We start from the raw sequence: 11,993 nt of genomic DNA on the forward strand, positions 1-11,993 counted from the left end.
CAACTTATCAAATGCCTCTTAGCACTTCTGGGTCCACTTAAACTCGACCTTCTTGGCTAGTAAAGCTATCATTGGTCTGATAATCTTTGAAAAGTCTTCAATGAAATGCCGATAGTACCCGTCCATTCCGATAGAACTCTTGATTCCATGAACATCCTTCGGTGCTTTCCAGTTCATAATGTTTGCTACCTTCTTTGGATCCACATCTAGCCTGTCTCGGTTTATGATGTGACCCAAGAACATGACCTCATGAATCCAGAACTCGCATTTACTCAACTTGGCATACAACTGGTGCTCTCGTAGCCTTTGAAATAGCATCTTGAAATGTTCAACATGCTCCTTCTCACTCTAGGAATATATGAGAATATCATCGATGAACATTACCACAATCTTGTCTAGGTAATACATGAACACACTGTTCATTAGGTACATGAAGAAGGCCAAAGCATCTGTCAGACCAAAGGAAATCACTGCGTACTCATATAACCCATACTTGGTGATGAGTGATGAACGCTGTCTCTCGTATATCTGAGGGTCGGATCCTAAGCTAATGGTAACCTGATCTCATATCTATCTTCGAGAACACGGTGGCACCTCTGAGTTGGTAAAATAGATCTTCTATCCTTGGTAGGGGTACTTGTTCTTGATGGTAACTTCAATCAAAGCTCTGTAATCTATGCAAATCATCTTGGTTCCATCCTCCTTCTCCACGAGCAGGACTGGAGTATCCCAAGGTGAGGTACTTGGTCTGATGTAACCCTTTTCTAACTGCTCATCTATCTACTTCTTGAGTTCCACTAATTCTGGTCTAGACACTCTTTAGTCTCTTTTAGAGATGGGGGCTATACCAGGGATGAGCTCTATAGCAAAATCGACCTTCCTCTCAGGTGGCATGCCTGATAACTCCTTAGGGAACACATCTAGAAACTCTAACACAACCTTGATTGCCTCAAGCTGGTTGGCTTCCTTTCTATCGACGGTCATCTAGTGGCAATCTCCTTCTTGCTCAAGCATACTTAGCTCAGCCACTAACTCTTCTCCAGATGGGACACTAAGCTTACGGTCCTCTTATCGCAGCTGATGCTCAATCATTATTTCCTTATCCAATTCATCCCTAGGATGACATCTATCCCATATGTACCCATCACCATTGTGTTAGCAGAGAACTCTATGCTCCTTATTTCCACTCCTACATTCAAGCATATCCTATCTGCCTAAACTTTCCCACCAACTGAATTAACTCGCATTGGGATTGTCATGGGTCCTGTTGGAAGTTTATATGTTTCTACCCATTTTGTAGTGATAAATGAATGCATTGCACCAGTATCAAATAGTACTTTTGATAGATGAGATTCGACCGAGAACGTACCTACTTCCATGTCTGATGCCTCCAATGGAGGAACTGCCCAGATTCATCCAGCTTAAGTGCCTTGGTGTTGCCTCAAGGGCAATGACACGCACTTAAATAAGAATAAAATGTCAATTCCTCAGATCTAGTCTGATAAGTATTTAGAATTATTACATCATCGGAGTTCAAATGTAGTAACCATTGTTCTCATTGCAGCGGAAAATAACTAATGGTAAACATAAGGATTGTGGTGAAGCCTGGCCCATCACTTCTCCTGGTCATCTGCTGCTGAGGCAGGGTTCCACTCGACTGTCCAACCCGGTGGTAGGGTGGATGGCCAAGTCAACCTCGAAACCATCACTATACCACAACACCAAATTAGTGTCTGACGACCGTCAATATAAATAGAGAATTAACATCAAATTGTTAGTCGGTATACATGGCCACAGATGGTGAGTCGACATATGTCTAAATTCCAACTGAGTGTTAGTCGTTATATTTATATGTGAATAGTGTCGCGTTGTCAATCGGCAATTCATACCTATAGCATCGCGCTATCAGTCGCCATAAAAAACATGTGCAATTTATCGGGCCTGTTGGTGCACAAAGCCCAAAACCCTATCTTACTTCCCGAGCCGCCGCCGCCCAAAACATCCAGCCGCCGCGCGCTGCCAACCGCCGTCACCTCCGCAATCACGCGCCGTCGTCTCCTCCCCAGCCAGCCGGTCGCGTGTCATCCCGTCCCCAGCCCATCCGCGCGTGCGCAGTCTCCTCCCCAGCCCATCCGCGCGCCGTCGTCTCCTCCCCAGCCGGTCGGCTGCGTGCCGTCCCTCCCCCAGCGCATCCGCGCGTGTAGTCCCCTCCCCAGCCCATCTGTGCGCCGTCGTCTCCTCCCCAGTCGGCCGGCCGCATGCCGTCCTGTCCCCAGCCCATCCACGCGTGCGCCGTCCCGTCCCCAGCCAGCCGCGCACGCACAGTCCGCCGTCCCGTCCCTAGCCACGTGCATGTAGTCTCCTCCCAGCCACTCGCGTGCAGTCCGTCGTCCCGTCCCTAGCCACGCGCGCACCGTCTCCTCCCCAGCAACACGCGCGCAGTCCGCCATCCCGTCCCTAGCCCATCCGAGCGCCCTGCTACGCCAACCGTCGTCCCCTACCGCGAGCTGTGATAGCTTCATCCGCCCAGCCGCGCGCCCTGCTAGAGCCTCCTCCAATAACCATGCGCCCTACCAGCATTCGTGCCCAGCGGGCGCCCCACTTCTACTGGAGCGAGGCCGACCGCACTGGAACGAGTCAAGCGGAGAAGCGCCGGCGCGGCTACGGTACTGCCGTCCGATCCCAGGCAAGTTTTATGTCTCCTTACCTTTTAGTTTAGTAATGCTACTTTGCTACTATGTGATTTAGATCCTAGGATCTAGAAATGGCCACCAAGAAAAAAACTATTTGGTTAATGTTAAGTAGTCTTGCTCATGTAAAACTTAAAATTATGCTACAGTGTTGAAATGTAAATTAGTGGGGAAGGAGGGAGTTGTGAGTTGATAACCTAAAATATATTTTTCTATAACTTTGATTGCATTCACTGATTTCTAAGAAGTAGTCCTAAACCATGGTGGATAAGACATGGATCAATGATGATGCTAGGTACAAATCCATTATAACACAAATATAAATGTGATATCTATAGCTTAAATGGAATTTAACCTAAGAATGAAAATGATGATGCATGTAGGCACGGCAAGACATATTTACAAGGTGTAAACAGCTTCTTGGCTTTTGCATTTAGAAATTCGGCTGTAGGGAACAAGATTTTATGCCCTTGTAGAAAGTGTGTTAACTCGTTTTGGAAAGAGGCAAGTGAAATACGTGAGCACTTAATATGCGATGGGTTTCTAAAAGGGTACACGATATGGAACTTGCATGGGGAGACTAGCTCTGTTGTGAGTCATGGAAACTATGATTACAATGAGGTTATGGAGGAATCTAATGAAGATGATGACATTTTTGATTTGCTTAGAGACTTAGCTACTGGTTTAGATGATAGATGAGATTTTGAGGATACAAGCTCTTTTGTTGACCCCTGTGAGGAGCTAGTTGCTATTCAAAAGTTGGTTGCAGAAAATAGCAAAGAGTTATATCCAAACTGCAAGAAATATACGCAGCTACGTTTCCTGATTAGGTTACTCCACATCAAACTCCTCGGAGGATGGACTGATAGATCTTTTAACTTACTACTTGATTTACTTAATGATGCACTCCCTGAGGGTTCAGCACTCCCGAAATTTTTTTATGAAGCTAAGAAATTAGTGAAAACCATAGGAATTGGGTATATAAGTATTCATTCATGCGAAAATGATTGCATTCTCTATTAGAAGGAGAATTTAGATCTGAATTCATGTCAAAAATGTAAGGTTTCACGATGGAAAACAATAAAGAAGAGTCTAGATGGGAAACATGTGTATAAGGTTCCAAAGAAGGTTATTCGATACTTCCCAATAAAGAAAATGCTCCAAAGGTTATTTTTTACCTCCAAAATAGCAAATCTAACACGATGGCATGCTGAAGGTCGAAAAAAGATGGTTTACTTAGACATCTAGTAGATTCACCCCTATGGCAGGACTTTGACAACAAACATCCAGAGTTTGCTGCAGATAGCCGTAATATTCGCCTTGCATTTGCAACTGATGGCTTTAATCCATTTAGGTCCATGAATGTTAGCTATAGTGTTTGGCCTGGTATTTGTATTCCATACAACTTTCCACCTTCAATGTGCATGAAGCAATCAAATTTCATCCTTTCTTTGTTGATTCCTGGTCGAAATGGACCTGGTAGTGACATGGATGTCTATTTTCAACCCCTTGTTGATGATCTGCTAGATATGTTCGTCAATGGAGCTAGAACTTATGATGCTTCAAAGGGTGAATTCTTCATGTTGCGAGCTGCACTATTATGGACTATTACTGATTTCCCAGGTCTATGATACACATCTGGATCTGTCACATCTGGTGAAGCAGCATGTCCTAATTGCAACTACCACACTTGTTCACTTAGACTTAGTAATGGCAGCAAGAATTTCTATATGAATCATCGTAGATTCTTGCTTGATGACCATCCATTTAGGTTTGACATTGATAGATTTGGTAAAACTGAGTTTAGGCCAGCACCTACTCTGCTTTCTGGAGAACAAATTTTAGAGTGCACTAAAGATCTTAATCAAACTTTTGGCAAGGATCCATCTAGAAAGAAACCGGCAAACAAGAGACGCAAGAAAGGGGAACCATTAGTCATTCTCAAAAGGAGATCTATTTGGTTTCAACTACCATACTGGAAAGATTTATTGCTGAGACATAATTTTGACATCATGCACATAGGGAAAAATGTGAGTGAAAGCTTACTTAATACATTCTTGGGCACAGATGGGAAATCAAAGGATAACTTGAATTCTCGGTTGGACCTTTATGCCCTAGGTATTAGAAGTGATCTTCACCCTATTGAAGTAGAAGACCAACTTTATTTACCACCAGCACCTTACTCAATGAGTCCTGCCGAGAGGAAATTATTTTGCCAAGTACTAAAAGGGGTGAAGTTTCCTGATGGTTATGCAGCTGATATATGACATAATGTACATGTCAATGAGAGGAAAATAATTGGACTTAAGAGTCATGAGTGCCACATTATTCTACAACACTTGCTGCCACTTGCTGTTAGAAAAATATTGCCTACAATAGTCAGTGCTAGAGTGATCCGTATATCTAATTTTTTTCAAGAAACTTTCTGCACCAGTCATTCGAATAAGTGACATGAAAAGTCTTGAGGCTGATATAGCTGAAACTCTGAGCTTTCTTGATACTATATTCCTGCCTTCTTTTTTTGATATTATGTTACACTTGATGGTACATCTTCCCGCTTAAGCGAAAATAGCAGGTCCGGCCCATTTTCGAAGCATGTGGCCGATAGAGAGGTACTTTCATATGCATATTGTAGCATAGCGAATAAAAATCATGTACGCTATGCTATAATGTTATCAATGATCCTTTTATTTATGTGCATAGGTATCTAATGAGATTGAAGGGTTCTGTTCATACAAAAAGTCATTGTGAAGGATCAATCATGGAGTGGTCTATGTTTACTGAATGCCTTACATTTTGTGCTCGCTATTTACATAGCGGGTCTCAATTGAACCATCTAGATGCAAATGATGAAGATTGTAGTACAACTCCTTTCTTCCATAGAATTGGTCGTGGATTGTCTCGAAAATGCATAGTTACTTTAGACCACAAGACATGGCTACAAGCCCACATATATGTTTTGTTCAACTATTACAATATAGGGCCTTACTTGGAGTAAGTTATCTATATTAGTATATATCTTCTCATCACATGATCACTACCTTTTGCATGTTGAAGTGATTAAATGACCTTTGCAGCAAGCATGCTCACTATCTATCCTCAATTGGTCTTCAAAATAAACGAGATATCAACCGCATGCAACATCAATCCTTTCATGAGTGGCTTAGGTTGCATGTAAGTAAGAAATAAACTTAATAGATTTATTTGAGATGGAATTCACATATACTTTAACGATAGCATTTCAAATCCAGGTGAAAGAAACGTGTGAAGAAGCATCAGACGAGATTAAAATTTTAGCCAAGGCACCAATGATGGTTGCACACAAGTATAATAGCTATACCATAAATGGATTCAATTTCCACACACACTCCTATGATGAGGGTAGAGCTATTCAAAATAGTGGGGTTGTTGTAGTTGCAGAGTCAACAAGCTTTGACAGGGGTAATAATGATAATGTCATAATAGGAAATAAGACCTATTTTGGTATTATCAATGAAATTGTTGAACTAAACTATAACATCAAAGGTACGGTCGTGCTTTTCAAATGTGATTGGGTTGACAACCGTGTGCAGAACAAGTGGGTGAAAACTGACCAGTTAGGTATCACATCTGTCAATTTTAAGCACTTGTTCAATACAGGTGAAAAATTATCAGATGAGCCTTTCATTCTAGCATCACAAGTGGTCCAAGTATACTATGTTCCTAAACCAATTGATATTGAGTGGGCTGCTGTTGTTCAATCTAAAGCAAGAGATGTGTATGACCTGGATAATTTGGAGAACGAGCACATAGATAATGATAATCAGTTTTTTGCCCCACTAGTTGATCTAAATGGCAATGTGACTATTGATATTGTTAATGGGATTGTCCCTGCTGTTAGAAGAGACATAGATGGTTACCTAGTTGATCCTAAAACATCTAAAACAAAATCTGCAAAGTAAGTTCTTTTCTTCATTTCTGCAAAGTAGCTGGTATGTATTGAGTACTTCTTTTCAAGGACTTGCTAATTTCTTTATTCTCTGTAGAAGAAAAAATGGCACACGAAAGAAGAAAGCATAACGAAGCTATGGTCAACATGTATGAGATGCACTACTTGCAACCATTGTAGGCAACAAAAGACGGCTAGATGCTCTTAATATCCCAACTTTGAGTGATATGCAGCAGCACCAGGGTCAACCTAAGAAAAGGATAAAGGTATTTTTTATATGCTCCAGTTTATATATTTAATTTTAATATCCCAAGTTTTATTTATTAAATCGTGATGCAATGTTGCATCAATGCTGTCCATCTTTCTCCTAATCAATAAAATGTCCCACTAGTTGATCTATATGCCTTAGAAGTTGCCCTGTCAGGATGTGAGGTTGAGATCAAATTTTGGGCCTAGTGAAATGTGCTCCACTTTGGGGTACCAAACCTTGTAATCCATGCATGTTTAGCTCTGGAGTGTTGTAGAAAAGTGAAAGATCCATACTTAATAAACAAGTTTGGAGTGGTGAGTATGGTATGCCCTTCTATAGAATTGGGAGAAAAAGGGTGGTGAACTTGGCCCTGTATGTTGAACTGAAGAAGTTCAGAACAGTCCAAAATCCCTGAAAATATCTCAACCCACTGGTTTCTCTGGGTAGTTCTGGCGTGCAGCAGATATGGAGAGATTGTGTTGAAAGGGGGGAAGTGCATGACATGAGTTTATCACCCCATGGATGAGTTTGAGGAGGTGTAAAACCTATCTATTTGATGACTCAGCTGCTGGCTGTTTGCCTTGCTGTCACATATGCAACAAGGGTGAACTTGGCTTTTCCCCTGTTACCTTGTATGCCTTGCCATGGTTGGTTGAAGCACAAACTAAGTTTCTCTGTGCTCCTGTCAACCTCTACCCTGCTCACCGTGCCACCCCATTCACCTACCTCCTGTCAAACTGAGTTTCTTATTATTTTTGCCCTGGCTCGCTGGCCGTCGCGGGCCGCTCTGCCGCGTTGTGATTCAAGTGTATACCTACAGCCTGCTACAGCTGGAAGGACTGGACTATGTTCTCACCTTTTCTCTAACTGGTTGGTGCTTTTGGCTCGGTCAGGGGCCGTAGTGGTGACTGGTGTGGGGGGTTGAAGCATCAAGCAGTGATCTGTGTTATGGGAGGAAACTGTTCCCGCTGTATTATTCATTTTGTGCCCCTTTTCTTTCTCACCACCTGATTTTCTTCCTCTTTGTTCCCTCCTTGCTGTGATTCTTGTAGAGTTCTGCACTTGTATGGTTTTATGTTGTTGGGCCAATAGTTTTTTTCCCTTCTGTTTTTTACTACCTCGATTTGCCGTATAGATTTTTTACCATTTAAGCGCAGCTAGTCAACCTATAGTATTGTTTGCAATCGACATCTGAATTGAGCACTGGTTTTTTTCACATCTCATTCTGTTCTGAACACGGTGCATAGTACGGTGGTGCAAATGGTCTAAACGTATGTGATCTGTACCACACCGCAGTTTTCATTCAAATTGCCCTGTATTTGAGCTCTTGGGATGTCACGCTCGCTCGCTCATTATCTGTTGTCATTGCCTGCACTTCCTTTTGATGTTGTCCATGTGACCTGGAAGTTGTGCTGGAATGTTTTGACTTGGACGTCATGAAATTTGTGGCTACTTCTGTGGTTGCCCGCCCGAGTAGGATCCGGCCTCTCCAAGGCCGTGGCATCCTAGCTGGTGCCGCCCCGCCCACGAGAGGCCATGGCTTCCTGGCTGGTGCTGCCCCGGCCATAGATTGTGCAGTGCCAGTGCCATGCCATGTGGTGTAGGGGATTATAAAGGCATGCCAACCTGGGCTACTAATTTTAATATGCTTGCCTAGTCCCAATTACAAAGGTTCAATGTGAATTCTAATTGGAGCACCTTGTGCTGTGCATAATTTTGGATCAGTTAGGCTAAAAACCAACTTGTTTTTCCCTTGGTAATCCATGGAGACATTGTAGGGCAAATATGTCACGTGTTTTTCACAACTTATCTTTCTTCCATTTCTCAAGAAAAAGTACTTACACCATGTTTCATTCTTGTAGAGAACTCACAACACCAGTGGTGCTGCAACTGAAGGTCATAATTTGCGTCCAAGGACACAAAGAAATTTATCTGAGAATGCAAATCAGCAGATTGATGCAAATATTGGTTGTGATTCAATTGGAGATTTTCTATGTGACAATGATGGTAATTATTCTGTTGTTGCATATACTTTTTCACCTTGCTATAGTACAACTAATGTGTTTAAATTAATAGAATCCCATAGTCCACAAAAGAAGAGAAAAGGAAGGGGTATTACAAAATTGGAGGACATATTTGCAAGGGGATCTGAGATGGCAAAAATTAAGATAGAACTGAATGAATTTGGTCAACCTATTGGAAACAATTCAAGGAAGTTTTCTAGTGCTATTGGGTGTCATGTGAGAAAGAATTTGTCAGTTAGCAGTGTTGACTGGAGACTAGTGGATGGTGAGAAGAAGTATGAAGTCTGGACCGACCTAAAGGTATTTGCCCAAGTACATTATTATCGTTTCTTAGGTTGAATTTGTTTCTGACCATTAGACCAAGTTGTGATTATCTTTTTTTGGTTGGAAAATCAGAAAATCTTCGATGTAGATGATGCTGCCTTTAACTGGTTTTTAACCACTGCTAGAAGGAAATGGAAGGATTTTAAGTCAACCCTAAAGGCGCAGTATTTTAATGAGAATTTAACAGAAGAGGACATGAAGAACAAACATAGTGGAAGGGTTAGTGATGAGGATTGGAAGTTTCTTTCTGAATATTGGGTGTCTCCTGAATGTGAAGGAAAGACAAAAAAGCCAAATTTAGTCGTTCAAAGGTTGGGGGTACTACATACATCTGGTAGCAAGAGCTTTGCACGCTCTGGCCATGAAATGGTATTGAAGCAATTTGACTATTGAATTTACATTATGATTTTTCATTTTAAATTGTTAATATTAAAACAATTTACAGTCTAAGGAACTAGGCCGCCCTCCTCGAAGAGATGAGCTCTATATCAAAACACATACCAGAAAGAATGGAGTTCCAACAAGACTTGTTGAACCAGTTATTGTAAGTTTTTGTGAACTTGACATTTATTGTAAGGTGTTTTTTGCATCACATTTGCTACTGTTTCCTATAGTGGTAGGTACTGAACCTTTCTCTTTTGCAACTCAATTTGGGTAGAACAAACTTAAAGAATATGTTGAGGCCCATCCAGAGTTGAAGGAAGGAACAATTCAAGAAGGTGATTCTTTTGCTGCTGTTTGTGGAGAGAAATAGCCAAGAGGATGTGTCCGAGTTTTGGGTCTAGGACCAACTCCACAAGATATTGGTACCCCGGGCTTGAGAAGTTACACACCCACAAGACTCCAAATGGAAGTCCTAGCCCGCAAAAAGGTTGAACGTGAGAAAGCTGCTCTAGAACAACGCATAGCATAAATGGAGGAGAAAATGCAGGAGCAAAGGATGGCTCATGAAATGAGAGATGTGGAAATCATCTCGCATGATGGTTCTAATACACGACACCATCCGGCAAAGTAGCTGAACATCTTAGAGTCATTTTGAAATCTATGGAATATTTATTACTTATTACCCTCATATTTATTTTAGGACACGAGGTCTGGATAACATATTGATCAAACACATAATATTGCTCAATTTCATGAAGATGAAGCTTATGTGGAGGATGAAATCTCTGATGAGGGTGAAAACTTGCTTGGCAGCAATCATGTTAGTGTTACCCCTGCAGTACATCCATCTAAAGGCAACCCTATCAATGGTACCCCAACAATGCAGCCCTCTAGCAAGACGACCAATACAACCCCAGTAGTGCAGCTATCTCAAGGCAACCCAACTAATGCGTCCCTAGCAGTACAGCCATGTCAAGGCAACACTAGAGCTATCCCAGTAAGTCTGCCTCTTCACACTGAACTTGTAATTTTTTCATCCATCCTTCAAAGTTTCTAATTCTCATTTGCTAGTGGTTCTGTACATTTATTATATTCTTATAATTTCATTGTTTGCTTTAGATTTGAAAGGATGTGATCTTATATGCCATATTGAGAGATCATCCTGTGGCTAAGGGAACAATTATTTCAACTAATCCAAGCTCAGTGCTAGGAGGAGTTGCTCTAGGAAAGCAATATTGTGAGGTTGTTGTGAATGTTGTGCTGAAAAGGGATGCCCTTCTACCTCGCCCATATGGTTATTTGGAGGAGATGGGTGATGCTGATCGGATGTCGATCGCATGGCCGTACAAGAGAGTAATAAGTTTTCTCTTTGTTGTTTTTTCATATATGGTGATTGCATAATTTCTAACTAATGGTTTCTATGATTATATAGCTAAAGGTGAGCAAGACATCAAAATCATCCCAGAGTGCTACAGGTATATATATGATTGACATCAAAAGCATCCTTACTTTACTAGGTACTCTAATTGATTAGAATATTGCTTTTGGAATGGAGTTCTATTGTGTTCAACTATTGTATATTTAGCTTAATCATGGAGCAAGGTGGTATCTATTCTATAGTTTGTTTTGGAATGGATTTCTAAGTAGTCTACTAATGATTTGGGTTTTAATTTTGTCAGGAGGGAGGTCCTAGAGGTAGTAAGTCACTTGTTTACTCCATGATGACAATAGCAAGCAGATCGCGGTGGTGCCTATGGATGCTACAACAAGAAATATCAAAAGTTCTTTTGGATGGATGCAGCTAGAAATTTGGTTTTGTATTTTCTCCAAAAGAGAAATTTGCAAGTGAACATAAATTGTGAAACCAACATGTGGTTGTACTAGCTAGTATCTCTGAGCTTTCACAAGCCAAACTTAGTGTTGTTGCTGCTTATTTTGATCTTTATTACAACAAAAGCAAACTTGTGAACTTTTTTATGTATGAATGCAGTACAATTGTTATTGTCATGAATGAAAACATGAGCTATGTCAACATGAGCTATGTATGAATGCAGTACAATTGCTATGTATGAATGCAGTACAATTGTTATCTGATGTTGATGATAATTGGAAACTGCTAGTAATATATTTTTTAGGCTCATATAGCCGTAGCGTTTGATTGTTAGTCGGTAAAAATACATATATCGCATCAGACAGTGTGTCGGTATAAGTTCTAACAGACTGTCCGTCGGGATAAATATGTTAGTCGGTATATCTTTTTAATGTCTAACCGTCCGTCGGTATAAACATGTCTGTCGCTATACGTTTATGCCGACGCCACTTACAGCGTCAGAAAGTGTTAGTCGGTGTAACTCTATAGCGACTGATAGTACGTTGCTATAACGGTTTATACC

General features: G+C 41.2%; 1 long non-coding RNA gene across 2 annotated transcripts; it reads left to right on the forward strand.

Annotated features, from left to right (window-relative positions):
• The first annotated feature begins 2,929 nt into the window (after positions 1 to 2,929).
• Positions 2,930 to 11,373, forward strand: LOC109940897 (uncharacterized). Of its 2 annotated transcripts, none has more exons than XR_002263628.1 (3): positions 2,930 to 2,985; positions 11,039 to 11,075; positions 11,280 to 11,373. It is a non-coding gene; the product is annotated as an uncharacterized lncRNA (long non-coding RNA). The 2 variants fall into 2 exon arrangements; XR_002263627.1 differs by lacking the exon at positions 2,930 to 2,985 and adding an exon at positions 10,741 to 10,953 and having other exon boundaries at positions 11,033 to 11,075.
• The last annotated feature ends 620 nt before the right edge of the window (positions 11,374 to 11,993 follow it).

Source organism: Zea mays, chromosome 7 (genome assembly GCF_902167145.1).
Source record: "Zea mays cultivar B73 chromosome 7, Zm-B73-REFERENCE-NAM-5.0, whole genome shotgun sequence".
In the NCBI taxonomy this organism is placed as follows: Eukaryota; Viridiplantae; Streptophyta; class Magnoliopsida; order Poales; family Poaceae; genus Zea; species Zea mays.